This window comes from Budorcas taxicolor, chromosome 11, assembly GCF_023091745.1.
Source record: "Budorcas taxicolor isolate Tak-1 chromosome 11, Takin1.1, whole genome shotgun sequence".
In the NCBI taxonomy this organism is placed as follows: Eukaryota; Metazoa; Chordata; class Mammalia; order Artiodactyla; family Bovidae; genus Budorcas; species Budorcas taxicolor.
In genome coordinates this window covers 27,298,364-27,318,354 of record NC_068920.1, presented here as the reverse complement: position 1 = coordinate 27,318,354, position 19,991 = coordinate 27,298,364, and positions in this window count along the sequence as shown.

Sequence of the window (19,991 nt, the reverse complement as noted above, 5' to 3'; positions counted from 1 at the left end):
GATGTATATCATGGTGCTTTAAAAGTTAGTTCCCAAAGACTATAGGATATTTTAAATTCTTCTCAAAATAAAAATCTACCAGCATTTTAATGGAAAATTCTAGGGAAGGGTGAGATATGTATCTATCTCTATAAGCTTATTTTCCCAAATTAACTACAGAGTACAGTTCTTCAGTCATCAGTCTTAAGTACCAAAAACTTTAGGTGCAGAATATGTCCTGCCAACACAGGATCTGGGAAAAGTCATTACTGCTTGTTAATGTGTGTGTGTGATTTCCACGAACATCTAGAGAGGACTCTGGTATCAAGTAGCCAAGTTCACTACAAATAGAATAAAAGTCTGACTTATTCATCTATTAGTTTATCTAATTTTCAAATTCAGGGCAGAAGATTTTTAGGTTCCTTGTATGAGTGATACATCCTGAAATGGAACAGTTTTTTTTTAAGGTTAGTCTGCTTTTCTGAGGTGACGAGCATGTACAGTTCTTCATTATTAAATACCTTTTTTATAAAAAGTGTAAGATTCTTGCTTTTCAGAAAATATCCTGGTATTTGGATGGGTCTGATTTTGTTCTTACTACATGAAATGTGTATATTTCTTACCATGAAAGTCTAAGTGACTTGGATGGAGAACAAATATGTGCCCCCACATGTTGATGAGGAAGAAAAATACTGTTTTTGAAGAGGCATAATGTCCTGTAGCATATGGGGAATTAGAAAAGAATTTTAAAAAGTCTTGATAACAATAAAGCATTTATAAAATCAGGAGATGACTAATGCAGGTTCATTGACTTGAGCCAACAATGACTTAGCTTTAATCTATGAATGGGACCAAATGAGTTCTCCGTAGTTTCATCTGCTTAAACCATATATTTTAATTGAAGGTTTGAGTTTTTGTTAATGTAATGGCATATGGCAAGAAGAAATGATAGTAGTCAATTTTAGAAGAAGATAGCAGAAAACCTATTTTTTGGCTTCAATGTTTTTCCTTTGTCTTAAATCCTTAATATGTCCAAAGATAATGGGTGATTATTGAAGTTTTATGTAAAAATTAAGGTGAGCTCATCATTTTTGTATGATTTATGTTTAGAACTCTTCTTTATAAGGAAACTTATTTATGTTTTGATCAAATTATGAGCATTTAGGTTTTTACTTCTGTATCAGTGCTCACTCTAAAATATGTTTGCTCTATTTTTTCTCACTCTAAAATATGTTTGCTGTATTATTTTTAGCAAATAGACCTATGTTTTATATAATTAAAATGTGTTTGAATAGTTTGTTTATAATGTTGTGTTGCTAATATTTCATGTATTAATTTGTATATGATATTTTTCACAAGCATAATAGTAACTTTTGATTTGAACCATGTGGAAATTCAGCATATTAAAAGATACTTCTGTTTCTATTTGGCATAGGTATTAAACCTCATTATGTAAAGAAAATTTTTTATAGCTTCATATACATGTTGTTTAGCTGATAAAAATTTGAGGAATTTTAGAAAAAAATTGTTTTTTTCTTTTATGAAATGATATTAGAGAAACACAGGTTCAGAATTTTTGCTATGATAAATATACATATCTTTAAAACAGAGAAAGTTACTCACGTTTTAGTAGCTAGAGCTATAGGAATAAATTCACAGTTTTACAAAGAGATTGGTTAAAATTCTGCTTTGGTTTGTGAGAGATTCACTGCGTTCATTCTATTGAGTTAAAATTTTTTTTTTCCTTTTGCGCTTGAAAAACAAAAGCAATTAAGCACACCCATTTTGCCTTCTTGACACATAATAACAACGTGTGTGATTCAGTTACCATAACTGAGAGCACATTTATGTACCTGTCAACTGTCAATGTGCAGTTGAGCTCTGTATCTTTGTTATTCCAAGGGCAAACCTGAGCAATGGAGGAGGCATCTAGATTGCTGGTCAAATCTCTTTAGACCATATGACTAATTGTCACTAGAAACTTCCCACAACCAACAAGGACTGTAGTTTCTACAAGGTATTGTAAAATGGTTAGCATGCATTGGCTATAAAATTCTTATTTATGAAAATAAATATACAGCTTTCCTGCAGGTTTCTAAGTATTTTTTTTTCCCCTTGGAATGGAACTGTAATCTATTAGATCATTGTCCAGGTCTCTCAAATACCCTCACAAACTAGATCTTTCATTAACAAGACAAATAATTCAGATATGTCCTACACTTCTGTTTCCATTTATTATGGGTTTAGTAATAACAAAAATGATTTTGAATTGCAAAAAAAAAAAATACACTTCAAGTTTAAAATTCAATGAGATACTCCTCTTGGTTTCATTGTATTTGTTCTTTTTGGATGCATAGAACTCTGGTGACTGTCCTGGCCTTCCCCTGACTCTGGTTGCTAATATTCTGACTTCTCTTCCTTCTCCTCAGAGTTTCTCTGAGCAATCTGCGGGACACATTTCCCACCCTGTCCCCAGGCCTCTAGCTCACTCAAGAACCAAGGGCCTGGAGAACCCAGGGGAGAAGGATTTGATCCGACTCACACTGCACTCTCTGCGACGAGGACCACTGTCAGGCTGACCATTGACAAAGTGGCTCTCTAATTGCACTCTGGGTCTCACCCTAACTGTCCCCCGACCCAGGTTCTCACGGTATCTGGTCTAGCACTAACAGTCACTAACGGCTGTGGGCCAGCCCTGCCCCTATTGCACTAATACCATTGATTGAACATGCTATTTTCCCCTCATTAATTTGTAGTGGGATCTACCCCAAGTTCTCACTTGTTTTAGGGAAGTTCTTGGCCCAAGACTGGAGGACGGTCCTGTTATAGACTAAGTTACATCCCTCCAGATTTGCAGATTGAAGCCCCCAACCTACAGTGTGACTGTATTTGGAGAGAGGGCCTTTATAAGAGGCTGCTGCTGCTGCTGCTGCTGCTAAGTCGCTTCAGTCGTGTCTGACTCTGTGCGATCCCATAGACAGCAGCCCACCAGGCTCCCCCGTCCCTGGGATTCTCCAGGCAAGAACACTGGAGTAGGTTGCCATTTCCTTCTCCAATGCATGGAAGTGAAAAGTGAAAGTGAAGTCGCTCAGTCGTGTCCAACTCTTAGCGACCCCATGGACTGCAGTGCACCAGGCTCCTCCGTCCATGGGATTTTCCAGGCAAGAGTACTGGAGTGGGGTGCCATTGCCTTCTCCACTTTATAGAGGCAGTTGGGGTTAAATGAGGTGGGATTCTGTTTTATAAGTCTGTCCTTATAAGAAGAGGAAGAGGCTCTGGAGGAGCTTACTCTCTTTCTGTGCAGAAGGAAATGGCAACCCACTCCAGTATTCTTGCCTGGAGAACCCCATGGAGCCTGGCAGGCTACGGGTTGCAAGAAGTCGGATATGACTGAGCAGCTAAGCACATACACACACTCCCTCTTTCTGGACACATGCAGAGGAAAGGCTCTGTGAGAACACAGCAGGAAGGTCACCATCTACAAGCCAAGAAGAGAGGCCTCACTAGAAACGAAATCTGCCAGAACCTAGACTGTGGAATTTGAGCTCCGGAACTATAAAAAAATCATTGTTATTTAAGCCACTCAGTCTGTGATATTTTGTTATGGAGGCTGAGCAGCCAAGACACATCCTTTCTCTTTGTTGAGTCCTAAATTACGTGATAGGATTTTTTTTTGGTGGGAGAGTGGGGAGTCAGTGAATATACAAAGGAAGATACTAATTTAGAAGGTGTTTTTTTTTTTTTTTTGACAAATTCTGTTTATTTTATACTCAAGAAAACGTGAAGTTTTTATCTTCCGCTAATGAGTGCTCTTCCTTAGAAGGGTATTAGATTAGAGGCTGTGACTGTGGAGAAGTGGATCCAAAGGGAGCCGTGTGGGGTCAGGCTCCTCAGATTTAATCTGATGCTGCTGCTTCACCAGTGTGGTAATTATTATTTTTTTTTATCTCAGGATGGCTGACAGTAATGAGATACAATGGAAAGCATGTCTTATCTAAAGTATCGAAAGGCAGGGTTTTTGTCTAATGAAAAATTAGAAAATAACAACAGTATTCAATATAAAAGGGCATGTGCTGCTCCGTGTTTTATTCCTTCCCTCTTTTAGAACTATTAGCTGTGATCTCTTGGGCTGGGAATGACCAAGCCCGCAGGTATCCAGCTCTCCTTGTGAAGCATATCTATTTCTTATATTCATAGATGCAGGAAACATTATTCATGACAAATGGCCCATCAGTTCAGTTCAGTTCAGTTGCTCAGTCGTGTCCGACTCTTTGCAACCCCATGAATCGCAGCACGCCAGGCCTCCCTGTCCATCACCATCTCCCGGAGTTCACTCAGATTCACGTCCATCGAGTCCATGATGCCATCCAGCCATCTCATCCTCGGTCGTGCCCTTCTCCTCCTGCCCCCAATCCCTCCCAGCATCAGAGTCTTTTCCAATGAGTCAACTCTTCTCATGAGGTGGCCAAAGTACTGGAGCTTCAGCTTTAGCATCATTCCTTCCAAAGAAATCCCAGGGCTGATCTCCTTCAGAATGGACTGGTTGGATCTCCTTGCAGTCCAAGGGACTCTCAAGAGTCTTCTCCAACATCACAGTTCAAAAGCATCAATTCTTCAGCGGTCAGCCTTCTTCACAGTCCAACTGTCACATCCATACATGACCACAGGAAAAACCATAGCCTTGACTAGACGGATCTTAGTCGACAAAGTAATGTCTCTGCTTTTGAATATACTATCTAGGTTGGTCATACCTTTTCTTCCAAGGAGTAAGCGTCTTTGAATTTCATGGCTGTAGTCACCATCTGCAGTGATTTTGGAGCCCCCCAAAATAAAATCTGACACTGTTTCCACTGTTTCCCCATCTATTTCCCATGAAGTGATGGGACCGGATGCCATGATCTTTGTTTTCTTAATGTTGAGCTTTAAGGCAACTTTTTCACTCTGCTCTTTCACTTTCATCAAGAGGCTTTTTAGCTCCTCTTCACTTTCTGCCATACGGGTGGTGTCATCTGCATATCTGAGGTTATTGCTATTTCTCCCAGCAATCTTGATTACAGCTTGTGCTTCCTTCAGCCCAGGCTTTCTCATGATGTACTCTGCATAGAAGTTAAATAAGCAGGGTGACAATATACAGCCTTGATGTACTCCTTTTCCTATTTGGAACCAGTCTGTTGTTCCAATGACCCATACATGGTGCTAAGTCACTTCAGTAGTGTCTGACTCTTTGTGATCCCATGGACTGTAGCCCACCGAACTCCTCTGTCCATGGGATTCTCCAGGCAAGAATACTGGAGTGGGGTGCCATTTCCTTCTCCAAGGGATCTTCCCAACCCAGGGATCAAACCTGCGTCTCTTTTGTTTCCTGCATTGGCAGGCAGATTCTTTACCACTAGGGCCACCTGGGAAGTCCATGAGGGCAACCGTACAGGGTGGTTTTCCCCTAGATTTTCTGGTCTGATGGTCTGCTTCCATTCTGTTTTAATTGGGCTCCCCATGCCAAAACTTCACTTTTTAAATTACTGACTGTAGCTTTATAAAAAGAAGTGATGTCTGATTGAGTGATTCTGCCTACTCAATTCAAAAATATCTTGGTCCTTATAGAATCAGCTTGTCAGGCTCTGTGAAAAAACCTGTTGAGATTTTGATTTGAACTGCATGGGTCTTTATAACATCCAGGTATCTTATCTATAAATTTTAAACAACCATTTACCTAAGTGTTTAAAAAGTTCCTTCCAAACGTTTGTAAAGGTCTTGAACATCTTATAATATGTTCACCCCCAGTCATCTTATTTATTGTTGTTACTTGGTCACTAAATCGTGTCTGACTCTTTGTGACCCCATGGACTGTAGCCCACTGGGTTCCTCTGTCCATAGAATTTCCCAGGCTAGAATACTGGAGTGGGTTGCTGTTTCCTTTTCCAGGGGATCTTTCTGACCCAAAGATTGGACCTCCCATCTCCTGCGTTGGCAGGCAGATTCTTTACCACTGAGGCACCAGGGAAGCCATCTTACAGTTATCTTACAGTTCTGTGGCTATTGTGAATGGAGTAACTTAAAAGATTGTTTTCCAATTTTTAATTAATGGTATCTAGAGATGTCACTGATTTCTGTGTATTGATTTTGTATTCAGCGCCATGCTAAACTTTCTTATTAGAGGTAGGTTTGTTAGTTTCTGCAGGACTTTTATGAAGATTACAATACTATCTGCAATAGTAACATTTGTTTTCTTCTGTTATGGTCTTAAGCATCATCTTTTTCTTACTTTATCCAACTAGCTAGAACCCCTAGCATTTCTTCAATGGAAGCAGCAATAGTAGTTAATTTTGTCTTCTCCTGATGTTTAGGGAATTCTTTTAGTATTTGCTTAATATTTGCTTATTTTTTAATAGATACCTTATATCCAGGTAAATTTCTCTTTAATGCCTAGTTTTCTAAGAGGTGTTTTATTTGAAAACTGAAAGAATGAACTATGAATGAATTTTATAAGACTCTGCATCCTTTAAGATTTTCATTATTTTTCTTTAGTTTGTTAAATGTTATGAACTTCATTAATTTCCCCCTAATAAACCATTCTTACATTCTTCAGACAAACAGTAATAATTGGTAGTATGTATATTCATTTTTACATGTTGTTGAACTTGCTTTGTTAATATTTAGAGCTTTTATATAGATGTCTGTAAATGGAAGTGATCTATTTTTATTGTTTCTCATTTGACCTCTTCCTGGTTTTAGTATTATTATAGTTGTTCATAAAATGAGGAAGAAAGCTTTTCCTCCATTTCTACTCACTGAAACAATTGTAGGTATGGGTGATATCTTTCTTGATTACCTGTAAAACCTTTCAGCCTGGGGTTGTGTTTGTATGTTTGAAGTAGTTTTTTAAAAAACTCGACTTCTTTTAAGGTTATATATCTATTCTGGTCTTCTGTTTATTGAATCAAATTGGCAATTTATATTTATCTAGAAAGTTCATTACTTTCATGTTTTCAACTTTATTTGCCAAAACTATTTATAGTATTATTTTAGAACTTTTAAAACTACTTGTGTAAATCTAGTCATATTCTCTCTTTTTTCATTTCTAATATGGTTTATATTGCCTTTCTCTTTTTTGTTCAATAATACTGGTTATTTTTATTCATGTTTTTAAAATATAGAATTTTTGATCCTCTATGCTGTTTTTCTATTTCATTATTGCTCTCTTTTCTTATCACTAATATTTCTTTCCTTCTACTTTCTGTGTGTTTTCTGTAACTCAAGTTGAATGCCTTTCTAATATATTTTGGCTTTATTCATTTCTAACATATGTTTTTGAGGCTGTAAATGAACCAGTATGTATCACATTAGCTATAACTACAAGCTTTGATAGAGAATCCTGTTTTTTGTTGTTGTTGTTGTTGTTGCTGTTGTTATTTGGCTCTAAATAGTTTTTTTGTGATTTTATCTGTTTCTTCATTGACTCATGGGTAACCGGGTATGTATAGGAGACACTTTCGGTGCCCCATCCAGACCCCATTTTCCTTGGCCAAGGCACCAGTCCCCCAAATGCTATGAGTGCTGACTACACAGAGAATTCCCCTCAGCCAAACAGAAGCTGCCTTTTCCTGGAGGTTATATTCTCCCCCTGGTGACTTATAGTCAATGACTGACTGACATGGGTGGAAAAGATGGCCACCCTCTCTCTCAAGGTGGGACTAACTCTGGTGCAGTCTGTGCTCCAGAACTCCCTGTGGGATCAGCTTACGTGTTAGCTGAGATATATCGTTGCTCACCTTTCCCCTCTGCCCTCTCCTGTTTTCACTATTCCTCTTATTCTAAGAATCTTCCCTCAACAAAGCATATGAAAATCTCCATCTCGGGTTCTGCACCTAGGGCGGCATAACCTAAGACAAAGAACTCAAAGCTGAGGCAAGTGCCCTGGGGCATTGTCAGGTCCTCGGTGGGGAAGAACTAGGACCCCAGGAGTTGCTACAGAACCATCTTTGGATTCTTTACTTCCCGTGAGACACAGATGCCATGGGTGGACACATGTGGCCTTGGCTCTTGGTGTGCTGCTGAGCCAGAATACCTCATCCACCGAGGGCCCGGATGACCAGGGCTTGTCCTCCGTCTGCTGCTTCTTCTACTCCCTTCTCTGAGTCACTTCAACTGTCCCTAGAGCTTAAACACGGCTTCAGCACCAAGCAGATCTGGTGTGAATTTTGTCTTTGAACACTTACTATGTGACAACACTTACTATGTGACAACACTTACTAGACAATGTTTTCAACTTCTGTGAGCCTGTTTGCTTATCTACATAAAAGAGAAAAGAATAGCAGCTACCTTGTTGACCTGGGAGGCCATACAGAAAGAGCGCACGCACAGTAGTCAGCAGAGAATAACCATTCCACAGCTGTTAGATATTAGGATTATTAGCTTTCTAACTTGGATTTTGGCTGCTGCTTTTGAAACTCCTGCCAACTTTCCCTGGCTTCTTACTACATCTTTACTATCTGTCTTTGAGCCAGAATTGATTTCTTTATTGGTACTTTTCCATTATTGACAAAAATACTTTCCAAAGCTCATATTTTCAGTCTTGCTGTACATAGATTAGCTTGGATCAGCTAGGTTCACAACTTTTGACTAATACTAAAGTTGCTGATTAACTTTCAGGATGTTTTATCTTGAGATGGTGTGGATGGTGATGCTAGTGTGTATCTCTATGGATGAGAATGGGGTGGATCAAACTGCTTGACGTTTTATCATCTTGGCATTAATTTTGGGAAGATTTACTTTGATCACACTTCCCTGGTGGCTTGGTGGTTAAGAACCCACCTGCAATACAGGAGATGAAGTTTTGATGCCTGGGTGGGGAAGATCCCCTGGAGAAGGAAATGGCAGCCCACTCTAGTATTCTTGCCTGGGAAATCCCACGGACAGAGGAACCTTGGTGGGCTACAGTCCATGGGGTCGTAAAAGAGTTGTATAAAACTTAGTGACTAAACAACAACAGTGATAACACAAGCTGTTTATAGGTAAAATTCAGAGGTTTCATCTTTGTATTTGCCTTAGAGCCTTAGTTGGGGCTTCCCTTGTGGCTCAGCTGGTAAAGAATCCACCTGTGTGGGAGACCTGGGTTTGATCCTTGGGTTGGGAAGATCCCCTGGAGAAGGAAAAGGCTACCCCCTCAAATATTCTGGCCTGGAGAATTCCATGGGCTGTATAGTCCATGGGGTCACTAACAGTCAGATATAACTGAGTGACTTGCACTCACTCACTCACTAGAGCCTTAGTTACTGTTAATTCCAACTCATGAGCCCAAGTGAAATAACCACAGGATGCATACTGGAAACTTTCTGTTATGTGAATGTGGTTATCTGTGAAGTGACCAGAGTGGTAGACTTCCTATGAAATGCTAGTGAGTAACCAGATACTGCTATGGATATCACATTAGTATGACGCTTTAAAACTTATCATCTACATCATTAATGAAATGTTTATTTATCCTTATATGCTTAATCTTTCAGTCACATCTGTCTCTTTGTGACCCTATGGACTATAGACCGCCAGACTCCTTTGTCCGTGGGGTTTTCCAAGTGAGAATACTGGAGTAGGTTGCCATTTCCTTCTCCAGGGGATCTTCCCAACCCAGGGATCGAACCCACATCTCCTATGTTTCCTGCATTGCAGGCGGATTCTTCACCTGCTGAGCCATTGATGTCTAGCATATACAAATACAGATATAGATGTAAATTATGGTGTTGCTTAAGGAGTTTTGTTTTAACTGTGTAAGGGTTAATCACAGGGATAATACTTTAAATGGAGCATTGATCAACAAAATACAAGGAAACTATTAGGGACTAGAAATAACAGCAAGCATGGCAGTTGGGGCAAATTATGAACAGAAAGGTACAAAAAGGCCAAAAACCTTGGGTTCTGGGCATGATCCTTGTACACGGCACCACCAAGTGGGTGGGCAGACCATCTAAGCCATCCCTCCAGCCCGACCCTCCAATCTGCCCTTATCTGCACTCCAGTGCAGGGACCAGCCCTCCCTCCCTCCTTGTTTTTGCTCTGTTGTGCTGTGGCAGGAGTCCAGATAAAGCCTTGCCTGAATTTGTCTGGCCTGTTACCAATTTCTAGTGATTAAAGTGTCCAAAGACCCTAAATAGGTAACACCTGCATTTATAGCACTGTGCCTCCAGGCTCCATCCTAGGCTCTCTGCTCCTGTACATATAAGTGACCCCAACACAATGAGGGCATCACCAGGGGTGCACACACTTTCCAACTGCAGCATCAGATCCTCCTTTGGATTTCTGAAATGCAACCTCCAGTTAGAAATTAAAACATAATCATGATGACGAGTTGGGCTATTCAGGTGAAGTGGAATTTTGCCCTTCATTTCTAGGAGTGAAACTTTTAAGTCCACTGAGATTATTTCAAGGTCCATGTTCATTATATCCATTTTCTGAAGAAAATGTCTTAGCAAGAGTGTCTGGTTACTTCTGCCACGGAAATTGCTTTCCTCTCCTTGGCTGGAGACCATCGTCCTCTAACTAATTTCCTGTTTAGTGTTCAATATTTGAAAGCAGGAAATTGTCATAATAAATAGGAAGCTAGAGATGATGGTGGAAATGCATTCAGAAATTTGGTTGCTAGGGAAATCATTTTTGCCTACTTTAGTTTATTAAAAACCCAGACCTTTTTTGGCATTTTCTCCCCTCTTTCTTATCCTCATCAATAGCCATTATCCAAAGAAGCTTATTAAATATCTATCTCTGCTTGGCCCTATGAGTGGGTGATTGGACCCCTGCCCACCAGCAGCTTGTGACAATAACAACTGCAACAACACTGCAACAACAAACCTGATAGTATTAAAATCTGATACTTAACTGTTGATGAACAGTCTTTCTAAGCACCTTTAATTGGTTTTTCAAAAATTTAATACAACAGCCATATGAGGAAGGTACTATTATGACTTCTACACCATTGTCAAAGTGTGAGAGACATGAATTAAATAATTTGCTAAAAGTCACAACTAGTAAAAAAAGTGTCTGGATTCTTCCCTTCTCAGCTCACCTTATTAACCACTATATTTTACTGCTTCTAAAATCACTGCTGATGGTGACTGCAGCCATGAAATTAAAAGACACTTTTTACTTGGAAGGAACATTATGACCAACTTAGACAGCATATTGAAAAGCAGAGACATTATTTTGCCAACAAAGTTCCGTCTAGTCAAAGCTATGGTTTTTCCAGTAGTCATGTATGGATGTGAGAGTTGGACTATAAAGAAAGCTGAGTGCCAAAGAATTGATGCTTTTCAACTGTGCTGTTGGAGGAGACTCTTGAGAGTCCCTTGAACTGCAAGGAGATCCAACGAGTCCATCCTAAAGGAAATGAGTCCCGAATATTCATTGGAAGGACTGATGCTGAGGCTGAAACTCCAATATTTTGGCCACCTGATGCGAAGAACTGACTCATTGCAAAAGACCCTGATTCTGGGAAAGATTGAAGGCGGGAGAAGGGGACAACAGAGGATGAGATGGTTGGATGGCATCACTGATTCAATGGACATAAGTCTGAGTAAATTCTGGGAATTGGTGATGGACAGGGAAGCCTGGTGTGCTGTAGTCCATGGGGTCGCAAAAAGTCGGACACTTCAGTGACTGAACTGAACTGAGTCTAACCAGAGAACAATAGAAAGAACAGAGAGGAAGCATACCTTGACAAACAATGCAAATGCAGATTTACTATTGCCCACTGGAGTTAAGCACAATTTTCAGGTTGGGAAGTGAAGAAGTGAAGTGAAATCTGTTCAGTCGTATCTGACTCTTTGCAACCCCATGGACTATACAGTCCATGGAATTCTCCAGAATAACTGGAGTGGGTAGCCATTCCCTTCTCCAGGGGATCTTCCCAACCCAGGGATCAAACCCAGGCCTCCTGCATTGCAGGCGGATTCTTTACCAGCTGAGCCACAAGGGAAGCCCTGGTGGGTATGGGGGTAAGAAAGAAATTTGGGGAATTGTATATTGAAGAGAATTTCTGCTGCTTTCAAAAACAAACTAACAGGAGACATCTGCAACTTGATAGAAGAGATAAGGTGAGGCAGATGGGGAAGCAGCTGAGGTCGTTTTAGAACTGGACACAGTCCGATGGGCTAAATGCAGAGGGGGGTGAATTAGCTTGAGTTTAATGGGCTCAGACAGTTGGTCTTCAGGAAGCAAGGTCAGCACATCCCAGGAACCCAATCTCCCTGGCACCGGATTCCTCAAACACCAGCAACACTCCATAGCAAGGAGAAGCGGGAGAAGGTTCTAGCCTGACGGCCTCACCTTGACACATCCACAGCCTTCTGCAGTCACTAGAGGCAGGTGAGTTTTAATCAAGCTCCACACTTGCTTAAACTTTTGATCCTCCTGTTGGAGTAACATGGTCTAGAGACTCAAATGCCAGCCTAGGAAGTCAACCCGGTCAGATTCTATTCTTGGCCCTCACTGGGAGAAGTGGCTGGTTGGAAAGAGCAGTCATTCTGAGCAGCTGAAAATAACTAACAAGACATTTTAATGAGTTAATAAATCTTTCTCACTGAACTACATGGAAAGACATGAAACATTTCATGTTAGCTCCTCACCAGCCTTAATTAAACTTGATGTTGAAAAGGTCAGTGCCCTGTCTGGCACATTCCAAATCACTTCAGTGGGACAGAAGGGGTGACTGGAGAGGTGTCTGCAAATGTGTGGAGAGGAGCCTCCTGCCTTCCCTTGGAGCCTTCAACAGGGCATTTTAAATGAGCCACACCTCATGAATAACAGCTAGCTTTTAAGAAGTGCTGGCTCTGCGGAGAAGGCAATGGCACCCCAGTCCAGTACTCTTGCCTGGAAAATCCCATGGATGGAGGAGCCTGGAGGACCGCAGTCCATGGGGTCGCTAAGAGTCGGACACGACTGAGCGACTTCACTTTCACTTTTCACTTTCATGCATTGGAGAAGGAAATGGCAACCCACTCCAGGGTTCTTGCCTGGAGAATCCCAGGGGTGGCAGAGCCTGGTGGGCTGCCGTCTATGGGGTCGCACAGAGTTGGATACGACTGAATCAACTTAGCAGCAGCAGTGGCTCTGTGTAAGTCACTGTTCTGAGTTACTTTAGCTGCATTAACTCATTTAATCCTTCACAACAACCTTTGTAGATGCCTGCTCTTGTCATTCTTGATAGTGGAGGGAACTGAGGCATGGGGATTTGTAGTGATTTGGCTAGAGTTCTGTAGTCTACAGAGTGATGAGGTCTGACTCCAGAGCCTGTGTCCAGAACCTGTAGGCTCCCATGCGCCCTTGGTTAGCGCTGGGCTTTACTCACATAGTTAAAGAGGCACAAGCCTCCCATGGGTTTCAAGGCTCTGATACCTTTGGAAGTTCCAGCAAATGCACTTTAGGACAGAGCAAAGCATGCAAGGCGCTCAGGTGCTGCTGGGGATTCATGATTCTTACCAGTGCCATCTGGAGTGGTGGAGGTCACCAGGAGGTTAGATTGGAGAGAACAATTTTTTTTTTTGGAGCTAAAACACCTAGCTTCAGCAAACTTTTATTGAGTTTCTAAAGGGAACTAGATACTGTGTTAGATATTGGAGAGAAATACAAGTTAAGACAAAGTGTTGACCTCAAGGAGCTCACAGATTCACAGATTTGCCCTTTACCAAATTTCTGGGAAAACTGAAATAGCAATCTGGGTGGATTTTTAAAATAAATTTAGTGCTTGAGTTCAGAGGGAGTCTTGCCTTGCACAGGTTTAAATTGAATTCCATGTAGTGGTAATGTACGTATATAATGTTTCCTGCCCATTTTTTTTTAATGCTCTATAGAAGTGTAGAGCTCTGTGATGAAGGGCATGTTTAATCTGGGACATTTTGAACAGAGATAAGATGCACCTACTTTCTCATCCTTTTCAGAAGAATCTGTCCACAGGGAGGGAGATCTTTGAGTCACTGTGTGTTCTTGTGTGCTAAGTTGCTTCAGTCGTGTCCAACTCTCTGCAACCCCTGCTGCTGCTGCTGCTGCTAAGTCACTTCAGTCGTGTCCGACTCTGTGTGACCCCATAGACGGCAGCCCACCAGGCTCCCCTGTCCCTGGGATTCCCCAGGCAACAACACTGGATTGGGTTGCCATTTCCTTCTTCAGTGCATGAAAATGAAAAGTAAAAGTGAAGTCGCTCAGTCGTGTCTGACTCTTAGTGACCCCATGGACTGCAGCCCTCCAGGCTCCTCCATCCGTGGGATTTTCCAGGCAAGAGTACTGCAACCCCTACCTGGGAGTAAATGCTAGTTTGATCACTTTCTGTCTGTCTGTTCTTGGGTGAATTACTTTATCTCTCTGAGCCTAGATTTTCTTATCTGTAAAATAGAGGAAGTAATAGTAGACAGCCTTAAAATTCTTTCAAGAATAGCTTAAATAAAATGCAAAAATGTGTAAGTATGTTGTCACATTGCAACATTCTTGCAATGTGCAAGAACTGCACAGAGAAAGCGCTGCTTTCTGTTTCTCTGCAACAGAGAAAGCTCTTAATATAAGCTTTGTTTATTTTCTGGGCATTGTTTCATTTCTTAGTCCCATGGCATCATGCAGGACTCTGAAAGTGTTGCTGTTTAGTAGCTAAGTCATGTCCATTTCTTTGTGACGAGGACTGGGGCCTGCCAGGCTCCTCTGTCCGTGGAATTATCCAGGCAAGAATACTGGAGTGGGTTGCCATTTCCTTCTTCAGGGGATCTTCCTGACACAGGGGTCAAACCCGTGTCTCCAGCATTGGCAGGCAGATTCTCTACCACTGAGCCACCCGGGAAGCTTCACTCTGGAAGAGACTGTTCAACAAAACAAACATGATCGATTCTTTGTTCTTTTACCCCTCCCCTGGAGCAGATAGTAGATTTATCCAGGGACAAGATATGGGCATGACAAGCTCAGAGTTTCTTACTGGCATTTTTCCTATGGACTAGACTCTGAGGTTGGCGATGTGCTGGAGACGGAAGACTGAGAGGAAGCCAGAGTCCTCCAGCACTGGGGCAGCGGTCATCTCCTCCATCAGGTCCCTACTCACTTCTGATTGACCCTCGGCTGCTTTCCCCACAGTGGCTGATCTAAATTGTCCTCTGCGATCCTCAAGCTGCTCTTGCCTCTTCTGGCCTGATCTTTGTTTTCTGTAGGAAACCTTACCCTGCACCGTGCTTACTCTCATCATCCAGTACAGCCTGCTGCACAACTCTAGGGGGCGTTGTTCATGTTGGAGGTTGGGGGGTATGCAGCTGGGTGGCCTTGGCATCCCAGACGCTCTGTGCAGAGCATGTGGGCTGTTTCATCTAGAACACAGTTCTTTTCTTTTTCCTTAGTTCATGGCCCCCTTCCCCCAACACAAGAAGAACAAATTCCTCCTTAGGCCAGGATCACTCTAGTTAACTTCTCATATTTCAAGATACAGATTAAATATCATTACATCAGTGAGGCATTCCCACAACCTTAATTTAGGAAAAACCCTTTTGTTTAAACAATATATATCCCCTGATACTCTTTTTTGTAACATCCAACACAACAGTGATTTGCTTACAGTCTATACAAAGGCCGCAGTGGCAGGAATAGAGGCTATCTTGTCTTCATTATGTGAGTCAATAGAGTCTGACCTTACCCCTGGCCTCCCCTAGTCTTTCTCAGAGGCAACCGCTGTTAATGTATCCTGTTTGAAATTATTCTAGTGGCTTCTTCCATGACCCTAAATAGTGTAATTATTTATAGCATCTTGATTGAGGGCAGGAGGAGAAGGGGACGACAGAGGATGAGATGGTTGGATGGCATCATCAACTTGATGGACATGGGTTTGGGTGGACTCCAGGAGTTGGTGATGGACAGGGAGGCCTGGCATGGTGTAGTTCATGGGGTCGCAAAGAGTCGGACACAACTGAGTGACTGAACTGACTGACTGACTGACTTATTAACTGATACATTAATGATTGATTTCCTATAATGAAAGATGAGAGGTTAATTTACTTTTTCTACATCTCATTTTATTTCATCTCTTCTTTCCAGTGTTATGTTTCATTTTTAGTGGCTTTATAATCTCTAATTTGCAGAAGGAAATAGTAACCCACTCCAGTATTCTTGCCTGGAGAATCCTGTGGACAGAGGAGCCTGGCAGGCTACAGTTCATCAGGTCGCAAGAGTCGGACACGACTGAGCGACTAAACCACCACCATCATATACTCTTTCAGGGTGCTGGTTTTTCCTCAGGTGTCTGATGATTCGGACTTTACTTTCATTTAAGGATGAAGATCTGAGTGTTTATTCAGGACTGCAGGAGACAACTTAACTTGCTCATGACTAGGCAGGTCTATCTTTTCCATCTGTCTCTCCCAGGATTGGAAAGTATAACCTGAAGCTCTGTGTCCAAGAGCAGGGTTGGTTGGCTGGAGAATTTTGCTTTTACAAGCAAAAGTAATGTAATACTTTTGTACTAAAGTAATGTAGTAATAACCAGCTTTGATCCCTGGGTTGGGAAGATGCCCTGGAGAAGGAAATGGCAACCCACTCCAGTATTCCTGCCTAGGAAATCCCATGGACAGAAGAGCCTCATGGGCTAAAGTCCATGGGGTCACAAACAGTTGGACATGACTGAACAACTAAGCAACAACAACATCAAATGACCAGCTAAACATTAGACCAAGCTCCCAGCAACCCGAACGTTAGATCAAGGAGAGTTCTACACATATGTACCCAAGCCTATGCAGTCAGTTTTTAGTTCTCTCCAAAAATCCATTTTCACCTCTGCACACACACACACACACACACACACACAGACACATCAGATATGCAGAAACTTTAGTGCCCTTATTAATCATCTTTTTCTGTAGTGCCAGCACAATGCCTGGCTCTAAGTAAAAATGCAGTAATTGTTTTAAATGACCATATAATAGCACACAGCTTTTTATATATTCACTTCTGAGGGTTCACCACTCATTAAGACACACTCCCTGTACCCAAGCAGCTAATAGGCTAGCTTCTAATGGAAGAAGCAGATATGTAAACAAATCACTATAATAGAGATAAGTGCGATAGAATGTGTTTGCACAAAATGCTGGCACTTGAGGAAGAGACATTAAGTCTGAACCGTGGGGAGAGTAAAAGAGAAAGAGAGAATGAAAGCCAGAGAAAGAGAGAGAATGAGAGAGGGGGCGCATGCATGCAAGAGAGAATGAGAGCCAAAGACAGAGAGAGATGAAGGAACGCTGCGTAGAGAAGGTGACATTTCTAGAAGCAGAAGAGAATAAAATTGGATGAAAATGCAGCCTGTAGCCTCTGGAGCCAGGCTGCCTCTGTCACTTACTAGTTCTCCTTGGACAAGTTATCCTCTCTTTGCGTATTTTCTCCCCTGTATCATGGGCATATGATAATAGCCCCAATCTCATATCATTTTTGTGAGGATAAAATGAATTCTATACACAAAATGCTTCAATGGTGCCTCCCACTCAGTATGTATTAGTTCTTCCCAGTGTTGCTGTTGTATCTTGATGTGGTCTTGAAGGACGTGTTCAACAGTCAGAGACTGGGCAGATGGTTATTTCTGGTAAAATAAGCTTGGTGAGTGAAGGCACACTTAGAGCAGAGAGTGGTTGAGTATAGCTATTGATAGAACGTAGGGTTCCAGGGTGGAGAAGGCAATGGCGACCCACTCCAGCACTCTTGCCTGGAAAATCCCACAGATGGAGAAGCCTGGTAGGCTGCAGTCCATGGGTCACTAAGAGTCGGACATGACTGAGCGACTTCACTTTCACTTTTCACTTTCATGGATTGGACAGGAAATGGCAACCTACTCCAGTGTTCTTGCCTGGAGAATCCCAGGGATGGGGGAGCCTGGTGGGCTGCTGTCTATGGGGTTGCACAGTCAGACACGACTGAAGCGACTTAGCAGCAGGAGCAGCAGGTTCCAGGGCAGATGCCAGAATAAAGCTAGAAAGGAGCTGGACCAGATGACAGGAGGCCTTGGAAGCACATAGAATTGCTGCTTACACAATCTCTCATCATCAGTTTTCCATCTTGAGGTACTGTGCACATAGTAAGACAATTAATGACTTCAGGGAATCTGCAACCTATTGAAGATCACTTGGAGAAGGAAATGGCAACCCACTCCGGTATTCTTGCCTGGGAAACCCCATTGACAGAGGAGCTGGGTGGGCTTACAGTCCACGGGGTCGCAAGAGTCATGACTTTCTGACTAAACAACAACAGTAACAACAGGGATTCCATTTAATAGGTGGCATGTAAAGCCGAATCCAGCCCCTCTACCCTGACACCAAATAAAATCTCGGAGACAGAGTTTTGGGTGAAGTAGAAAAGATACAGCTTTATTGCTTTGCCAAGCAAAAGAGACCACAGCAGGTAAAAGCCCTTAAAACTGTGTATCCCGCCTTGGCGTGGTGGGGTGGGGGTGTAGTGAGAAGTTTTATGGTAAGGGTTCAAAGAGAGTGTGATCAACTTGTGGACATTCTTCTAATGGGTCAGAGATAAGGGAGGAACCGTCAAAAAAAAAACACAATAGTGCAGCTTTGGGGGCAGGATCCTGGTTTCTCCTCAGTGAGTGAAAGTCGCTCAGGTCGCATCTGACTCTTGGATACACATAACAACACCTATGAGCTGTCCTGCAGATACTGAAACCTCCACCAGTTGGGAGAATTTAGTGGTGTATTGCCCACAAGCACTAGAGACCAGACTGACTGGAACCAGAAGAATGTATTTTTCATCCTGGAAGCTCTTAAAAGTCAAGTCTCATCCTTGAAGATTCCTTGCTACACATCACAGAAGTCAACATAGAAAGCCTCACAGTGTTACCTTGCACAGGTACCTGGGAGCTTGAATGAAGCTTGAATGAGGCTTCTGAGAACACAAGTAAAATGGCATTGCCAAGGGAAGGTAAGAACCCCAGGAAACTAGAACAGTTTCTCCCAAATGTGGCCAGCGATCCTTGTGAAGGATGCTGATCTGCTGCCTGTTTGATGCTGGACGATGCAAAAGAAACATGTGCACAAGAGCACTAATTGCTTCATTTATTCTTCCACTTCGCCAGGGGACCTGCAGAGCTCACTCAGCCTCAGAATGGAAAATTACATGTTGGAGAGAAACAGCCACACTGAAGGAATGACAAGGCAATTCGGGTTCTGCTTGTTCACATGTTTTATTTATCCAGTGAAGGAAGGAAAAAACAAAAAGACAGAATTTGAAGGTGGCACAGGTTCTGAGAGGGTATCAAGCTCACGTGTTCTGTTTTCCTCAGTCTAATTTAAATCCACAGATTAAATAGAAGTGCAAAGGGATGAGACGAACACTTTACAGGAGAAGAAAGTGTCTTTTTCGAGAGAAAACCCTCTTAAGGTTTATATCTACTCAGGGGTTTCTTAGTGGAGGATGGCTTACTTTTGTCTCTATAAAAATATGACAGCATTGTATAAACTGCTGGGGTTGGATATTTAGGAGTAGGTGGCATGGAGGATCCTGACTTGGCAAGTTTCTGGGAGTCCAGATCTGAAAGAATCCCACTGTGGCAAGAGCCACAGGAACACTGTAAACATCCTTGGTCATGGACACACAGCGACACATGGCAAAACAAGACATCACAGACCAGGACCCCCATTCTACAGATGGGGAAACTGAGGCCTGGGAGGTTAGGTGCTTTCCCCAAGATCACGCAGCTAGTTAGTAATAGGAACTCAAATTTCTTGACTTCTACTTCAGTGCTTTTGGTCACTGCATAAATAGATTCTCCTAATAGTAATTTCTTTCCCAAGATTCAAAAGTTGGCAATTTGAGCTCTTTAAGTGGAAAAAACTGGAGAAAACAAAACAAAGAAAGGTTTGTGGAGAATCCTGAAAAGTTTGTTTCTGATCTTCAGTTCAGTTCAGTTCAGTCGCTCAGTCGTGTCCGACTCTTTGCGACCCCGTGAATTGCAGCACGCCAGGCCTCCCTGTCCATTTCTGATCTTAAGGACTCATATTATGTTAGAG